We start from the raw sequence: 19367 nt of genomic DNA on the forward strand, positions 1-19367 counted from the left end.
GCCCCATGGACTGCAGCCTTCCAGGCTCCTCCGTCCACTGGACTCTCCAGGCAGGAGTACTGGAGTGGGGTGCCACTGCCTTCTCCAAGGTGAGACTCTACTGGGCATCTAGTATATACCAGAAGTTGTCTTTACACAGCTGGCTACAAAGTTTACTTTGCTTCATTTCTTTTGTCTCTTTAAAATAATTTTTATTGAGCCTTTTTTTTTTTTTCCTTTTCCAGACATAGTGATAGATGGTGAGAAAAAACAGCATCCCCTGCTGCTGTTGAGAGAGGCAGACATTACACAATGGATAGTTGTAACTGCGGCAGGTACTGCCAACGAGAGGAACATGGTGCTGAGAGTCTGTGTATTAGAGGAAATGGCCTAGTCAGGAAGTCTGGGAAAGTTTCTTGAAGAGGGGAAGCTAGAGATGAGAAACAAAGGAGGAGTAAGACCTGACTAGGCAAAGTTTAGTTCTCATGGAAATCCTACAAAGCAGGTAAGATTACCTCTGTTTTAGAGTTAAGGACGTTGACTCCTCAGTGAGGTGATATAACTGCCCCAGGTTACTTCAGACTTAAGTGGCCACCCACAATTCTGAGTCAGCTAAGAAATAAGGTCTTTTATAAGCTCCTTGAGCCATCTGGTGTTTTTAGGAGAAGCAAGTGTCACAAGCAGCTCAGGTACATTAGGGAGCAGTGGAGAGTTATAGCTCAAAGTTTCAAGTCTGCAGTGGACAGTTATAGCTCAGCTTCCTTAAAGGAACTCTTGGAGCAGAGGGTATTAAGGCTTGCCCTGCATTATCTGTTAGGAGCAGGGTTATACATTCTTCAGGAATCACTTTTTATTTTTGTGTGTGTGGTCTTTCAGTGACACATGCATACACACCTATATGTATATGTTTAATGGAAAACTTCAAACATATAGAAGTGTGTATGTATTTTCATTGCTCAGTCGTGTCTGACTCTGTGATCCCATGGACTGTAGCTCACCAGGCTCCTCTGTCCATGGAATTCTCCAGGCAAGAATACTGGGGTAGATTGCCATTTCCTTTTCCAGGGGAACTTCCCGATCCAGAGCTCAAACCCAAGTCTCCTGCATTACAGGCAGATTCTTTACTGTCTGAGCCACCAGGAAAGCCCATATAAAAGAGTAGAGAGAATTAACTCTCATGTTTTCATTCTCTGCCTTTAACAGTTAGTGATTCATGGCCAGTCTTATCTTCCCTATACCTCTGTCCACTCCCCTAATCCTGGATTATGTTGAAGCAAGTCCCAGATACCATATTATGTCATCTGTTAACTGTCAGGATGTACTGCTAAAAGACAGGAACTTCCACCGTAAACACAACTTCAATATCATCATAAATGCTTCCCAACAGTATCAAAAATTCCATAGTGTCATCTTTTAAAGATGTCTTATTTGTTTGAAAGGTGGTTTGGAAAGGAAAAAAGGGTCATAGATGCTGGACAGGTAAAAAGAACAAATATTCTTCATATTTTCTAGTTAGGTATTTACATTTACTTCAGTATGAAAATGTTGGCACCTTGGGAACAGAAGATCAAGCTGTTGAAAAAGTAGTGAATCAATCTGGGTCAATAAATGAAGCAGATCATGCTACTCAGAACCATCGTGGCAGAGTGGTTGTTTTCTTAATACCCAAACCCTAATGTCATGCTCTTCCCATGATCCCCAGAGGAACATTCATACCAGTCTCTCCTTGTTAGTACATCTGCTATCACAGCTGTTATTTTACAAGTAGCCCTGGAGTGACCTTTTGTACCATTGTCCTCTGTCCATGGTGCTGATCTGCCAGCCTTTAGCCAGCAACTAGAGCAGCTATAACTTGCTTTTGGCCAATGAGATTTAATGTAGGGTTACCATAAAAGTGAACATTAATTGTATATTAAGTGTATATTAATACATTATAGTTCCAAGAAATTCTATCAGTGCTTATGCTTAGTTAAAAAAATCCAAGCTGAAAGTGAAAAGTGAAAAAGTTGAGTATGTTTGTATTGGTGTGTCTATTTCAGACATAGTATAAATATTTTCAAATATGATTTCTTAACCAAATTATAACTAATTGAAATAAATTTCCATATCACAGATTAAGAAGTGCCTCTCCCACTGGTTCGATAATGATGGTCAGATAGTTGACAGAATAATAACCAATTAAATGTTCCAGCTCTTTTCACCACATTGAGTAATACAATAATGAAAAATCCTCAATTATTTCTTGATACGCATATGTAATAGTCAACGGTTTTTCTCTGCATCGCTATGAGGTGCTATGCTAGGCACTGGTGGGATAAGCAGAGACATAAGACATAACTTTTTTATTTGAAGTATTAACAGTAAAATGGGGAAAATTAGTCATGGAATTGTCATATAAACCTGCCTGGGAAATCCCATGGACAGAGGAGCCTGACAGGCACAGAGTCAAATGTGACTTAGTGACTAAACAACAAGAATAAATGTAGTGGAGGGATGCATGAAGGCCTGTGACAGTACAGAGTATAGCCTCTCTGGCTACCAGGAAAACCTTCATAGAGGGAAGCTGAGGGATGTTTAGTATTCGAAAGAGAGGCAAAACCATGAGCATGAGTGGTATTTTCATGTAATGGTGTGAAGTTGAGTGTGCCTTCCTTTGACCTTAGCTCAGGGGAAGGAAGTGATGAAAGATGAAGTTGTGCACACAGGTGTGGAGAGCATCTGAACTTTATGAGGAAGGCAGTGGAAAGTATGCCTGTTCTGTAGGAAGGTGAGGGCATCTCTGTGTCTTTGGGAGAAAATCTGATTCCATATAGACTCCTGGGCCAGATCCACTGTGGAAACAGTATTCAAGAGAGTACTCAGCATAGAAGGAATTGAGTAAGATGATTTCTAGGGTCTATTAATGTTTCTATATAATGTTTCACACACCCATCCTTTAAACACCATCCTATTGTTCACTTGCTAAATTGTGTCCAACTCTTTGTGACCCCATGGACTGCAGCATGCCAGGCTTCCCTGTCCTTCATTATCTTCCCAGAGTTTGCTCAAACTCATGTGCATTGAGTCAGTGATGCCATCCAACCATCTCATCCTCTGTCGTCCCCTTCTCCTCCTGCCCTCTGTCTTTCCTAGCATCAGGGTCTTTTCTGATGAGTCAGCTCTTCACCTCAGGTGGCCAAAGTATCAGAACTTCAGCCTCAGCATCAGTCCTTCCAATGAACACTCAGGGTTGATTTCCCTTAGGATTGACTGGTCTGATATTGAAGCTAATTATGTTCTAGGCAAAATGTTGAATACCAAAGATACAGTGGTGAAAGACATACATGAGTCTTTCCCTTAAGAAGCTTACATTCTAGGTGGAGATTGGAGAAGGAGGAAAATAACATACGAGGAAACATAAATAAATAGCGTAACATCAGATTGTTATCAATGCTATGAAGAAAATAAATAAGATGATGGAATAGACTGTAACTAGGCAGAGGTTACTTTAGAAAGGCTGATCAATGAGAGGTTTCTCTAAGGTTTGATATTTGTGAGCTGGAGTCTGAAGGATGAGATGGAACCATAGATATGCAGCTAGTGGAAGAGCATTTCCGGAAGGAGAAAAGGCAAGAGAATGAAAGACCTGGAGGTAGGAAAGCGTGGAGTGTTCACACCATTGAAAGGAGGGACTTCCCTGGCGGTCTAGTGGTTAAGACTGTGCTCTGCCAGTGCAGGCAGCATGAGTTCAACCTCTGGTTGGGGAACTGAGATCCCACATGCTGTGCAGCACAGCCAGAAGATTAAAAAAATAATATATTAAAAACATAAAAGCTGAAAGGAGACCAGTGTGGTTGGTGCATACTGAGCAAGGGGAGCAGTGGGACCGGAGTGAGACGCAGTGTCAGGCAGGGGCCAGACCATGTTGCAGGAGTCTTGTAGGTCCTGGTAACTGATTCTAAAAATGGACATTTGAGGATTTTAAACTAGCAAGTGACAAGATCTGATGTACACTTTAACAAAATCACCCTGGCTGATGTTGAGAGCGAATTGAAGTGAGGTAAGAATGAAGGAAGAGTAGCGAAATCGGCCTCTAGATTTAGTTCTGGCAAAGGGTGATGGTGACTCAGATTTGGGAGTGACAACAAAAGTGGAGAGAAATGGTTGTGTTCTATATATTTTGAATGTAGAACTAGCAGGCTTGGAACAGCTTGGTTATGGAGCATAAGAGAAAGAGGAATTGAGGATGGCTCCTAGATTTTTTTGTTTGAGGGTATTTGGGTTGATGGTACTACAGTATTTGACATGGAAAGAACTCATAGGGACCTGTTTTTTTAGAGGGAAATGGTGGCGGGAAGGGGGGCTTCCCAGGTGGCACTAGTGATAAAGAACTTGCCTGCCAGTGCAGGCGACCTAAGAGACTTGCGTTCAGTCCCTGGGTCAGAAAGATCCCCTGGAGGAGCGCGTGGCAACCCACTCCAGTATTCTCGCCTGGAGAATCCCATGGATGGAGGAGCCTGATGGGCTATAGTCCATAGAGTCACAAAGAGTCGAATAGACTGAAGTGACTTAGCATGCATGCACGGTGATGGGAAAATCATTAATTCTTATTTGGTTGTGATATTTTGAGATCTTTATTAGAGATGTGTCAAGTAGACAGGTGGTGTACCTCAAGGGGGAGGCCTTGGTGAGGTCATCCTCATGTATTAAAAGTCATCAGACTTGAAAAGAACATGAAAGAGTATAGGTGGAGTTGGATATGACTGAGCACACATATACGTGCACACACATAGATATCGAAGGAAAGTGAAGCTTGGTTCATGCCCTAGAGCACCCTATTGTTTAGCAGACAGTGAACGAGAATTGTCATGGGTTGAATTTTGTCCCTTGCCAAATTCATATGTTGAAGTAGAGACATGCAGTACTTCAGAATGTGACCTTATTTGGAAATAGGGTCATTGAAGATGTAGTTAGTTAATATGACATCATACTGGGCTAGGGGGGGCCCTAATCCATTATGACATTTGTCCTTATAAAAAGGGGACATTTGAAAATAGACACCCACACTGGGAGAAGTCCATGTGAAGACTGGAGTTTTGCTACCACAGTCAAAGGACTAGCAGAAGCTAGGAGAGAGGCCTGGACAAGATCCTTCCCTGGAGCCTTCAGAGGGAGTGTGACTCTGCTGACACCTTGATTTCAGACTTCTGGCCTCTGGAACCATGAATGATAGATTTCTGTTGTATCCCTCAGTTTGTGGTATTTTGGTACAGCAGCCCTAGCTAACTAACTAATAGAGGAATCTTGCATGGCAGACTGAGTAGAACTCACCAGAGAAGTAGAAGGAAAACCATTTGAGTGTGGTGTCATAGCAGCCAAGGAAAATAGCTGTTGCAAGAAGGAGAAAGGGGGCCATTTTTATTAAAGGCTGTTGAGAGATTAAATAGGAGGATTAGATTTTGCATTATATCTGGGAATTCTTGTCCCTCCCCACCCCAAACCGCTCATGTTTGAGATTGACACTCAGTATTCACCTGTTAATAATGCATCAGCTTGTTTTCAGTGTTAGAAGGGACTTGGTGTGCTGCCAGGTAGAGTGACCTGATAGTTTTTGTTCTGGTTTGAGTATTTCTCATTTCTCCTGAGAGTTGCAGTGTCATGTGTCCCTCCTTTGTGTTCAGTCACGGCTTTGATTTGTAGGAAAAGATGGTTGCTACCTACTCCCCAGGAGCGTAAAAGTCTCAGTGAATGGACTGACCACTCAGTTGCTTTGAACTGGGTTCTTTGATGACTCCATTCACCATTCACTACTCACTGCTTCCTGTTTTGAATTTGGATCATCCCGAAACCACTCCATCTTCACGGCCAATTCCTTTCTAAGCATCTTTTTAGCTCTTTTTTTCTTCTGTTCAGAATTTATGCTCCTTTGCTGTACTTTTTCTTGATTGTCATCAATGTTATGTATTTATTATTTAACAATATATTTTCTTGGGTCATTTCTAGGAACTTGGGCTGAGAGCAGAGGTAGGCACGTGCATATGTTCTGACTGTGATATGTTCCTTTTCTGTGGATGAGTGTTGATTTTATTATCATGCTATGTTTGTGCTCATGGAGCACTGATGCCTCCTGAAATCCAGGGTCTAATCAGAGCTCACTGGCCAGTCTCCTTGGACATTTCTTGTGAACTGGGCTATTAGATTTGGATGCCCAATAAATGTAGCCTTTATTTATTGACTTAACAAATGATTTGTCAGTTATTTACAATTATGTACATACCGTAGTTGGTGATACAGAGAGATATAATATAAGGTCTCTATTAATGAATTCATGATCTACATAGGAAAAAGAGCCATCCACATGAAGGATGCTAAATGGCAATGCAGTAATTAAGCAACATGAAGTCTTTTTGAAAGCTATTTCAGTTGCAAGTGAAGAAATCTAGTTTATATCATATTAAGTTACAAAAATGTTAACTAATGTGTTTTAGTGTTTGGAGCAGTAGGCCTTCAATAAATATTTGTTGAAAAAAAAAATATTTGTTGAGTGAAGGGAATTTGTTTCATATAACTGAAATGTCCAGGGAAAGTTTAAATTCAGGCACAGCTCTATCCAGATTATGCCCTCAGGTATAATCAGGTATCCGATTCTTCCATTTATTCAGCTCTGCTTTCTTCTGACTTGGCTTTATTTTCATAAAGGTTCTTTACATCCTATGGTAGCTGTTGGTCTTTCGGAAGAGAGTACCTGCTCTTTTATTTTTTTCCCAATCCAGCAAAAATCCTGGGGCTGACATTGATGAGGTTTGTTGACTTGGGTCATGTGCCATTCCTCAACCAATCATTGTGACCAGGGGGGTGGAATACCTGATGGATTAGACCTGGGCCACATGTCCGTTTCTGGAGCTGAGCTTTCTGAGCCACTTCTGGGTCGGTAAACATGTCCCTGTACATGGAAGACAAAGAGAGACCAAAAAGAGGCAGCCACTCCAGATGGGTAGGTGGTGGGTGTAACAGGCAAGGGAACTGACACATAAGGCTTGGCTTAGGGGCCACAAGATGACTAGATCTCTGCACCCAGCCCCAGAATCTTAATAGTTTATGTAGAGGCTTTAATAGGGTTCAGTCATGAATACTGTCCAGATGGTTTCAACAACATACTGCTCTCTCAAGGCTCTGTCCTTGAAACAGCCCGCACTTTGTGGCAGTGGGCAAAACATACATTCCAAGGACAAAGGAAGGGAGTGAGGAGCCTCTGATTAGTGGGGTCCAGCTCATGGGTGAACTGGTGGACATGTTCTCTTGGTGACCTCCTCTGACACTCCACCTAGCCCCCACTTCCACAGTGGGCCCTGAGTGGTCAGCAAGGGGTGTCACCAGCAGGGAGGTGGCTTGTTGGGTGGTTATCTGGTTGCACTAGAGGCAGAAGCCACAGCAGCTGTAGAGGCACATACAAGAGAAAACACACATCAAGATAATGATTCTCAACATAAGTAACAGTTTTTCCCATCAAGAAGCCCATGATCTGAGCCATTGGTTTATTAAACCCCCTAGGCTAGGGGCCGGATCACTCAGGGCAAGCGCTTGTGTCCTCGTGAGGTTTGTTAAAGATGCTGTGTTAGCTGACTCATCCGGTGTGAACACACAACATCTTGTTTGGGTCATGGCACAGGTGACACCTTGTAGTAACAACATGCAAGGCCATCCTATTTTGTAGGATGGATTTTCTCACTGGACATACTTCAGTGTCTAGTAAGGACAGCCTTTGCTAGCTGTCCTAGAAGAGTTTCTGGGTGAACTTAGTAAGGGCTTCTGTGTGTGCTATGATTGTCCTCCAGGCCAATAGAGGGGATAAAGATGGAGGCCAGATGGAGTGGATGGAGTGGAAAACAGGACATGCCCATCTGGCCTTGACCGCAGGGAGTTTGGCAGCTTTTGTTACTCTGGGTGGATTCTCCCCTGGGCTCAGGAAAACCCAGGGTCACAGCGGCCCAACCACAAGTGGAAGGCATGGCCAAAGGCCTGAGCCACACAGCCATTGGGTCACATTCCAGGTCATCTAGCAGATATGTGGTGTGACCAATTAGTGCCAAATCAGTCACTAGCTCTTAATGTGACAGAATGACCACACAGTTCAGTGATAGCCATCCCACACCCATGGTATAATTGTTTTTTTTTTTTTTTTTCTATTTTATTTTTGGCTGCTCTGGGTTTTCATCACTGCATGTGGGCTTTCTCTAGTTGAGGGGAGTAGGGGCTACTCTCTAGTTGTGGTGCGTGGGCTTCTCATGGACGTGGCTTTTGTTACCGCAGACCAACAGGCTCTAGGGTGCACAGGCTCAGTAGTTGTGGCACATGGGCTTAGTTGCCCCAAAGCATGTGGAATCTTCCTGGTCCAGAGATTGAACCCATGTCGCCTGCATTGGCAGGTGGATTCTTACTACTAAACCACCAGAGAAGTCTGGGTCCTTTCTTTTTAGAGTGATTTTTCTGTTCCCAACATTGAGTTGCCCAGGTGCTCAAATGTCCGCCACCTGGCATGGACCCAAGTGAACCCACCCCAAATTTGAGTGCAAACCAAATTTGAGAACCACCCATGACTCCAGTGATATTTTTAGGACCCTTCCTGTCAGCAGTTTGATGGCCTGGCTGTGTAGTTTGATTGACAGAAAAAGTGTGCTCTGTTCAGTGTTATTGATCGTAGGGGCCAGTCTTCTGGATCAGTGTTGGTGATATCAGATGAATGAAGAGTATTAGTTCTGGCTTGTCATTCCTTAAGGTACTGCTTTAGAGGCCTTCCAGTCCCCTCCCTGGAGTGGTGATACCCACTATGCCAGTCCTGATGAGTTGAGATGGGTAGCTGCCCACATACCCAACAGGCGGATTGATTGGTTTGCCAGACATCAGGTGGGCCCACTGTAGAAGGGTATCTCCATCAGGTGCCCATCCCAGGACTGGAAACCACAGGAGCAGCAGAAGACCAAGGTCAATAAGACAGAAACATAGCAGGGACTTATATGCAGAGGTCTTCCCCTTCTGTAAGAACTACAACTGTGGCCTGACCCTTGGATGTTAATGCGGCTGCAGCATTTAGAACTTGACCCAGTTGTGCTTGTGGGGAAGGTAGCACTGTCAGGTGTGAGGAGATGGATGGGGGATGGGTGGGGAATGCCAGACCAGGATCTCACCTTCTCCCCTCTTTGATGGTACGTTCCATTCCAGGTAGAGTACATTTCAGCTGGTCCGGCCTGCAGCAAGACAACAGGATCCTGGTGGAGACTGAGTAGTGCCCCCTCACCCAGGGGTGTGAAGGAATCCACCCATCCCAGTGGGATGTCCCCTCACAGATTCCAGTAGATAACACCCTTCCCAGGTGCAGCAGGGCTTGGTGTTCTCAGCACATTGATCCAGATGGGGGAGTCAGGGCAATGTCTGCCTCCAGAGACTGCCTACCCTTAGGGCATTGAGTTTTGGGGCAGGGGTCCCCTTACTGGCAGATGGGGCAACAGACCCTACTGGTTGTCATTCAAATATATTAAAGGCTGGGACAGTACTTTAGTCCACCTGACCAGGGAGATTTTACCTGTAAGTAATTTAATCTGCTTCTTTAATGTTTCCTCCTCCTTTTTTTACCGACACTGCTGCTGCTAAGTTGCTTTAGTCGTGTCCGACTCTGTGCGACCCCATAGACGGCAGCCCACCAGGTTCCCCCGTCCCTGGGATTCTCCAGGCAAGAACACTGGAGTGGGTTGCCATTTCCTTCTCCAATGCATGAAAGTGAAAAGTGAAAGTGAAGTCGCTCAGTTGGGCCTGACTGTTGGCAACACTGCAGCCTGTGGCTTATAGGGGAGGTGGGACCTCCATTTGATGTCATGTTCTTTTCCCCAGTCTTGCATATCATGACCTTTGAAAAGTGACCATTGATCACTGATTTTTTTTTTTTTTTTGATGAGGGTAGTCAGTTTCTCTAATCCCCTAGTGGTGGCTGCCTGGTTTGCATAGTGACAGAGGAAAGTTTGGGTTAGGCGAGATACAGTAACCACACAAAACAAGGCATATTTAGAGCCCTCACTCAGAGGGAGGGGCCAGTATAATCATTCAGTCTTCCAGTCCCTTGCCAGTTGGGAACCCCAGTGGGTGACCCTAGACTTTTGCAGCTGCCTTGGAAATATTTGGAACACGCAGGTCATGCTGTTCGAGCATTAACCAAGTCACTGTATTTCAGGGGCGTGCAGTTAATCTTGGCAGTGCACCATCCCACTCAGGCACTACTGTGGTCACTTCTGTGCACCCATCTGTTGTATCTACTGAAGGATCAGCTGCCAGGGCTTGCACCTAGGCCATGTCAACTTCTGGTTGCCCTGGGGTGTTGGCACACTCTGAGCCAGGATGTGGAGGACAGTGAGGACTGACTCAAGCTCTAAACAGGTAAACTCAAATGACTTTGCACATATCCTGACTCCACAAGGGCTTATTCATAATCAGCCACCCCTCAGCTTTCCATTTTCTAAGCTGTGGGGTCAATCCCCTTAGAACAGCCCAACTGTCAGTGCAAAGGGCTAATGACCAGAGCTCAAGTGTGTGTGTGTGTGTGTGTGTGTGTGTGTGTGTGTGCTCAGTGGCTCAATTGTGTCCGATTCTTTGTGACCCCTTGGACTGTAGTCTGCCAGGGTCCTCTGTCCATGGAATTCTCCAGGCAAGAATACTGGAATGGGTTACCATTTCCATCTCAGGGGAGCTTCCTGACCCAGGAATCGAATCTGTGTTTCCTGAGTTTCCTGCATTGGCAGGCAGATTCTTTACCACTGCACCTGCTGGAAGTGATCACCAAATGCTGAGTTCAGCCCTCTGGCAACTGCAGTCCATTCCCGTTTCCCTCCAGATGGTGTCTGTGTTGGGCTGAAGAGCGACTGCAGTCCATGTGAACGGGTCACCACCCCAACCGGACTCGTGCAACAGGCATTAGCGGGAATCTCCCCGACTCCGTCCCTACAGACTACAGGGTTCTCCCCAGGATTGGGGGCAGGAGCATTTGGAGGGTCTCCACACTGCAGCGCCTGATAGCATGTGAGAGAACTTACATACAAGGCTTGTCTTAGTGCCCGTGGATGAGTAGATCTTGGTACCCACCCTAGAATTGTAGTAGTTTATATAGAGGCTTTGATTGTATTCAATCATGTATTCAGTCTAGTTGGCCTTCTACTGCACATTACTCTCTCAAGGCTGTATCCTTGAAGAGCTTTCACTGTACGACTGGAGGACAGGATGTATACTTATACTTCAAGGACAGGGCAAGGGCCTGAAGAGCCTCTGATTGCCCTGGTCCAGCTCGGAGGTCACCTGGTGGTCATGTCCTTTTGATGACCTCCTCCAACAGCCACATGGACCAAGAGTTTGGAAGCATTTTTTTTTCCCAAAGAAAAAAATCAGGTAGGTATTGCTACCAGAGGGAAGAATAAAAGATGCTACCCAGGTAAAACCAATGATGTTTGCTGTCTTACAAAGCTTGAGTGTAAGGAGTGCCATAAGACAGTGTTTAATTCCACCTGATTGTATAAAGAGAGCCATCAGTTCAAAGGATTTGGAAGTGGGCAACAAACTTTCTGGAGGAAACAAATTTAGTTAAGCTTGAGGAATGAGTAGGAATTGACTTGATAAAAGGAATTCTAGAGGTGACTGAATGGAGTACAGGCAAGGGATCAGAGTGACCCGAGTGTATAAGTTGGTGAAGGAGGGAGGTTGGAAGTGCCAGAATGCAAAGATGACCTTAACAAGATACCTGGAGCTACAAGAGCTGCAGACAAGCCTTCAGGCAAAGTTGGCTTATGCCAGCCCATCGAGTAGTCTCCACCCTCATCTCTATGCCTGGATAACTACCCTTCTGGGTTCTGTAGCCGTTGCCTCTGGAGTTTTGGTAACACCTGCTACTGCTTTGTGATGCTGCTTCCTAGTTGTTAGCAAAGTCTGACATCCGTTTTATGCCCTCCTGTGACTAGCGTAGCTCACCTCTTGTAATTTACTGTGCCAAGCCTTTTCAGCCTAAGGGCAAGAAAAGTTTGCTGCCGACCTTTCCCCCCTTTCAGAGTAAGCCAACGGACGAGCTTACTCCAGCACTGTCAAACAGAAGAAAAATCCCTGTCAATCAGAAAATCAAGTGCACAAAAGCAAGTAGCAATTTGTAAGGAAATCAAAGCTCCGTGGGTGCAAGTCACATCCCTATGGTACCTCAACTTTGCCTCTGTGAGTCCATAGAGAGACCTAACACTGTCCTGAGGTATTACCCAATCAACCAAGTTCATGCAGACAAGGAGCTTAGTTTCCTGAAGGAAGGGAGACTAGGTTGCTGCTTGCAGAACAGCTAAGTGTATTCAGTTTTATTATGAGCCAGGTTTAGTTTGAATTAGTTCCTGTATAGATGTTAATTTCTTTCTTGTGCCAACACTGGGAGGCAGATGCTATTATTCCTAACAAGGAAATGGAGGCACAGAGAAGTTAAGTAATGTGCCTAAGGCATTCTAGCTGTGGAGTGGAGGATCTTGGGTTCAGATCCGGGTGATCTGAATCAGGAGCTGTGCTAAGGAGCATGTCACTTTATGCTGTAGCTAACACTGGTACTTTAACCAAGTGACCAGAAAGGCAAATAAACTCAACTCATTATAGAAAGGACTTTAATATTCCTCATAGCTGGTCAGGAAGGGCATCAGAGTCCAGATGCTGCTACCAACATTTCTGTTTTATGTGTATTATTTTTCAATCAGGCTAAGTTTTTACTTTCATAGACACCAAGAAGTCCCCTTTATCTTGGCATCCCTCCATTCTTATTTAACAAGAGCTCTAGACTTCTTGTGGAGAAGGCAATGGCACCCCACTCCAGTACTCTTGCCTGGAAGATCCCATGGACGGGGCAACCTGGTAGGCTGCAGTCCATGGGGTCGCTAAGAGTCAGACACGACGGAGTGGCTTCACTTTCACTTTTCCTTTCATGAATTGGAGAAGGAAATGGCAACCCACTCCAGTATTCTTGCCTGGAGAATCCCAGGGACGGGGGAGCCTGGTGGGCTGCCATCTATGGGGTCGCACAGAGTCAGACACGGCTGAAACGACTTAGCAGCAGCAGCAGCAGCAGCAGCTAGACTTCTTGTGCACCTACTCTTTTTAATCTGTCCTGATAAGACCCATTTGCCCTGATTTCTCACATTTTAATTTTTTTTTTTTAGAGCAAGATACCTAAAGACCATGAAATCCTGTGGCTAATATTGACCAACTATCACAGGATAAATTTGATACATTACCACACTCTGGAGACCCTGTTCACATCAGGGGGGAAGTTGAGGAGGAGGGACAATGGAAATGAAGGGGTAGAGGACCCCATCTTGCCCCACTTGTGGGGATGGGGCTAGATAAAGGGATAAAGTGACTAGGTGGAGACCAGGACCACTGGCTGGAATACTATGAGAGTTTCCTATAGGAAATGCAGTAAGCTTTCAGAGATGCTTGGAAACAGAAAATGACAAATGACTACCTTGGCCAAATGGGCCTGGGTTTGAGTCTGCGAACTACCACTTTCCACTGTTGGCCTAGAACAGAAATCATCTCATCCCATGTGAGCATGAGGGCTGACCAGCATCTCTGAGTTGAGCAAACTTCTCTGTCTTGTCACTCGGGACGTCTGCTTATACAGAAGGTTGAGTACCAATCTGGGGTTGAGATTCTGATGATGGAATACTGATTTTTCCTTCTTATGTTGTTGTTCAGTCACTAAGTCATGTCTGACCCTTTGAGACCCCATGGACTGCAGCACGCCAGGGTTTCCTGTCCTTCACTGTTTCTCGGAGTTTACTCAGATCCATATCCATTGAGTTGGTGATGCTACTCAACCATCTCGTTCTTTGTCACCCCTTCTCCTCCTGCCCTCAGTCTTTCCCAGCATCAAGGTATTTTCCAGTGATTCAGCTCTTCACATCAGGTGGCCAAAGTATTGAAGCTTCAGCTTCAGCATCAGTCCTTCCAATGAATATTCAGAGTTGATTTCCTTTAGGATTGACTGGTTTGATCTCCTTGCTATCCAGGGAACTCTCAAGAATCTTCTTTAGCACCATTGTTTGAAAGCATCAATTCTTTGGCATGCAGCTTTCTTTATGGTCCAACTTATGAGGCTGGCTGTCCTTCAAACTTCGCAATGATTTTGGGGTCAGAAGTCCATCTGTGTTATCATATATGTGACTGATTTTGTACATATCTCCAGGGCTTGACTAGGGCTATGTGAGTAGACACTTTCCTACCCAACTATGTGATCTGAGAATGGGCTAGTGGGTCATTTTCCAAGTGAAATGCAATCTATACCAGTTCTCTGTGGTTGCTGAGAGGATAAAACATGTGGGGCTGTTGGCTAGTCTACTAGCTTGCCATAAGTAAAGTCTACCTGAGAATGAGGTCTGGCAGAGGAAAGCAGGGCCAGAAAGTAGAGAAGGTGTCAAAGTGTTCCATAGTCATCATTTGGGCTCATAGACCTGAAGCCAGAGGCCTAATTTTTTAATATTTTGAGCCAATACATTTCTTGTTTTGCTGAGGTCACTTTGAATTAAATTTCTGTCACAAGCCATACATTTCAGACTAACATGCAATTAGGCCTGATACATGTTGTCTCAGGCAACCTAGATATTATAATGTCCATTTTACAAATGAGGAAATGGAGGTTTGGAGACCCAGGTAATTTGCATGAATATTACAGGTAGTCACTGAAAGAGCTAGGATTTGACACAAGGCCAATCTTGAATCTAAAGAGAATGTACTTTCTCTAAACCTTTGAAAATGTTTTCAGGTTTGGTTTCTTTTAGAAACATAAGCATCTGTGCGTCAAAGTCTCCTTTAGAGAGGCTACCTTCCTCATGCTCAGTTCTAGAATTTAGTCAGTGCATCGTCGGCTGACTCGAGTAGTTGTTTATACAGTCTATGAGCTTGCAGTTTATGGTATTTTGTAATTTTGTTTTCCCTGTCGTTTTGCTAATGCAGCTTTGTGAGCAAACATTGCCTATGATTTAAATCCGCCACAGTAATGAAACTCAGTGAGCACACACACATACACACATTTCCTCAGAACAGTCCACAGCACTCTGATTAATCTCATGTGTGAAGTACAGTGTTTATACAGGAAATCAGCAGGTGGCAATTAGCATCTTCGAAATTATCTGGGAAACACAACTGGAGCTGCCATTTCAGGATGGAAACATAGCAATAACCAGCAAAGTGACAAACCCCCTAGGAGCTGGGAATGAATCGGGCTGGGAGCCGGGGCTGCTAGGCATGCAACAGCTGGTGGGGCAGCTCGGTGTGGATCACAGATTGTGTGCCAGCCTCTTACTTTCCCTCCCGACAGTCAATAAGCAGTCTTTGGGTAGAGACATAAAATGGCCTGATAGGCAGACCATCATAGAACAACCTTCAAAAATACTCACCCCCACCCATCCCCCCCACCCCCCGCCAAATCCTCAGATCTTAGTCTAGGTGCAGACAGACACTGGTGCTACTACTGTATTAGTTGGTAAAATATTGAACTATTTCCGTGTTGGTTAGTAAACAGCTGCTGTCTTGAGCTTGCTAAGTGGCATCCCACTGCTGTTTTCCCTGGGACCGCCTCAGCTCTCTAGGATTCACTGATCAAAAGCTGAAAGCCTGACTCCTGCCCCAGTGCTGAGTTCAGGGTCCATTCTGATTGGTCTGTGCCTGTGGTGTCTGGTCGTTAACTATTTGAAACATCATCCCACAGGAGTTTCAGGGACCACTGCAGAAGACAGATTCAGAGGATGGGTTCTGGAGAAGGAAGAAGCGGAATTAGTGCATGGACCGTTTTATGCTTGAGATGCTCTTTCTCAATAGCTGAAAAAAAAATTCAGTATGTATATCTTTGTCTACATCTCTGTCATCTCTTTATCTCTATCATTTCTTGCATATGAAGTGTCAGTGAATCCGAACCTTTGCTCTTCCAATTGCAAGCAATATGACCTCAGACTGAGAATCAATGTCAGTCATTGGTTCTCAACCCTGTGAGCACATTAGAATCACTGTCGGGAGCTTTAACTACAAAATACAGATGCTTGGACCCCATCCACAGAAATTCTGATTCTGTAGATCTGACATGAGGTCCAATCATCAGAGTTTCTTTTTCAGAGTCACTCCTCAGATGATTTTTGAGAGGCCATTGTACTACCAACAAATTTTCTAAGCTTCAGCTTTCTCATGTAATAAAAAATGAGTACCAGTGTTGAACTCTGCTCAATGTTATATGGCAGCCTGGATGGGAGGGGAGTTGGAGGGAGAATGGATAACATGTATACACATGGCTGCATGCCTTTGCTGTCATCTGAAAGTAGCACAACAGTGTTAATTGGCTGTACTCCAGGATGAAATAAAAAGTTAAAAAAATGAGTACCAGTGCTTGTTTTGTGAGAGTAAATGAAAAAAGGTATGTAAGACTCTTTAGCAGAGCGTGTGGCACATAATCTTGTGTTAGTTCTGTTAGTAATTCATATTCAGTACTTTAAAAAGCAGTTTTTATTGCATTATTTTGTAAATAATTACAGTGGTAACAAGTAAATTCATCCTAGTTATAAACAAATAACAGAAAGAGTAAAAAGTGATGAAAGGTATCCTTACTCCCTGTGTGCACAGAGGTGGACATTACCACATTCCTATGTGCATCCTTCCAGAAATTTACTTTTGCTTTTGTTTATGTGTCTTTAAAGATGTTGTTGTTGTTCAGTCACTTTTTGTGACCCTGTGAACTGGAGCATGCCAGGCTTCTCTGTCCTTCACTATCTCCCAGAGTTGAGTCTTTAATGTAAATAGAGCCATTTACAGTGTTCGGTGACTTCTTTCTTTTTGCTTAGCAGCAGGTCTGTATACCTTACAGGTCTCTCCATGTCAGTAAGTAGGCATGTACTCTGTCATTTTAACAATTGCATCTCTCATATGTATAATGGATGTACCATAACTTAACCTTTTCCCATATTTATGGGCTAATATTTTAGAGAGTTTCTAGATTTTCATTCCAAACAAATCTGCAGTGAATACTTTTGTCTAGGCATTTTTGTGCACAGGGGTGCGTTCTCTTTAGATTATCCCTATAACTGATATCACTGGGTCGAAGATGATTGCGTAAAATGATGTTAAGTTCTGCTAAATTGCTCTCCCAAAATCTGTGCCAATTACATTCCTAATGAAGAATGAGAGTGCTGGGGACTCCCCTGGCGGTCCAGCGGCTGAGACTCTGTGCTCCCAACGCAGGGGGCCTGGTTCCGTCCCTGGTCGGGGAACTAGAGCCCGCATGCTGCAACTAAGAGTCCTGCGTGCCTCAGTGAAGACCAAGATCCTGCATGCTGCAGTTAAGACCCAGGGCAGCCAAATAAATATTAAAAAAAAGAATGAGAGTGTTGATTTTTCCATCCCTTTCATCTCCCACATTTAAGGGAGTTATTTTCATTTTTAGGAATGCACAGCCCATATTTGCGTAGCAGGACATAGAAACAGTGAGTCTCCGTCTTTTGCATTTCCCTGATAAATAATGATGTTGAGCACTTTTTCCAGTGTTTATTGATATATGATATTTCTGTTCAAGTGTTTCACTTTAAAAAAGTAGGACTTTGAGCCTTTTGAATTTCAGTCTATGGTTCATTTAAAATTCATGTTTGTTTATAAAGGAGACAGAGGAAGTTCTTTTTATTTTTTCCCTAATTGTTCAGCATCATTTGTTAAAAATTCTTCTCTTCATTGCATTGACGTGACACCTTTGTTTAAAATAAGTGGATTGAGTAGGTGTGAGTCTTCTTGCTTTTATTCTGTTCCACTGATCTATTTCCCTATCCTTACTTTGAGTCTTTGTCTTTTAATTGGAGATTATTGATGTACTTTGTTGACTGCCTGCTATATATCCTCATTTCTTTAATTAGGTCCAAACTTTCTTGGTAAAAAAGGGACGGATACGAAAAGCAGATAAGGCAGATGACTATCCAGCCACTAGTAAACTAGTTCACAAAGCCATCAGGAAAATGAGCCTGCTTATTGTTAGTGGGGGTTTCCTTCTACTAATCAGTGGTCACCAGATAAAAGGATTATGCAACATGGATTTGCCAACATTTTCTACCTTAGTTCTGACCATGTCAGTGAAAGAATAGGGCTGCAGTAGCTAAAAATGTCTGGGGCTCACAGCTTCAGCCCAGCTTCCTTGAGTTTATATCCCAAGCCCATCTCTCTCTCTCTTAATCCTTTGCTAATTGCTCATAAACCTCCCAAACCACTCACCAGACCTTCTGCTAAAGTGGAACTGGCTAGACCATGTGCTATTCTACTGGTAATTGCTGCTTATTCTGCCCGTGTCATTGGCATGTGACTTCTAATTATAATATCATTATCAATAAAAGGAGACCCTCTGTTTTCTTTTTTTTTTTTAATTTTATTTTATTTTTAAACTTTACATAACTGTATTAGTTTTGCCAAATATCAAAATGAATCCGCCACAGGTATACATGTGTTCCCCATCTTGAACCCTCCTCCCTCCTCCCTCCCCATTCCATCCCTCTGGGTCGTCCCAGTGCACCAGCCCCAAGCATCCAGTATCGTGCATCGAACCTGGACTGGCAACTCATTTCATACATGATATTTTACATGTTTCAATGCTATTCTCCCAAATCTTCCCACCCTCTCCCTCTCCCAGAGTCCATAAGACTGTTCTATACATCAGTGTCTCTTTTGCTGTCTCGTACACAGGGTTATTGTTACCATCTTTCTAAATTCCATATATATGTGTTAGTATACTGTATTGGTGTTTTTCTTTCTGGCTTACTTCACTCTGTATAATAGGCTCCAGTTTCATCTACCTCATTAGAACTGATTCAAATGTATTCTTTTTAATGGCTGAATAATACTCCATTGTGTATATGTACCACAGCTTTCTTATCCATTCATCTGCTGATGGACATCTAGGTTGCTTCCATGTCCTGGCTATTATAAACAGTGCTGCGATGAACATTGGGGTACTCGTGTCTCTTTCCCTTCTGGTTTCCTCAGTGTGTATGCCCAGCAGTGGGATTGCTGGATCATAAGGCAGGTCTATTTCCAGTTTTTTAAGGAATCTCCACACTGTTCTCCATAGTGGCTGTACTAGTTTGCATTCCCACCAACAGTGTAAGAGGGTTCCCTTTTCTCCACACCCTCTCCAGCATTTATTACTTGTAGACTTTTGGATCGCAGCCATTCTGACTGGTGTGAAATGGTACCTCATAGTGGTTTTGATTTGCATTTCTCTGATAATGAGTGATGTTGAGCATCTTTTCATGTGTTTGTTAGCCATCTGTATGTCTTCTTTGGAGAAATGTCTATTTAGTTCTTTGGCCCATTTTTTGATTGGGTCATTTATT

General features: G+C 43.7%; 1 long non-coding RNA gene across 1 annotated transcript in view; it reads left to right on the forward strand.

The window, feature by feature from the left end:
- Positions 1–43: 43 nt before the first annotated feature.
- LOC129637486 (uncharacterized) overlaps positions 44–19367 on the forward strand; it is a 55022-nt gene continuing 35698 nt past the window's right edge. Inside the window, exon 1 of the long non-coding RNA XR_008707494.1 lies at positions 44–89. This is a non-coding gene — a long non-coding RNA (uncharacterized LOC129637486). The remainder of the gene's footprint in view (positions 90–19367) is intronic.

Source organism: Bubalus kerabau, chromosome 23 (genome assembly GCF_029407905.1).
Source record: "Bubalus kerabau isolate K-KA32 ecotype Philippines breed swamp buffalo chromosome 23, PCC_UOA_SB_1v2, whole genome shotgun sequence".
NCBI lineage: Eukaryota > Metazoa > Chordata > Mammalia > Artiodactyla > Bovidae > Bubalus > Bubalus kerabau.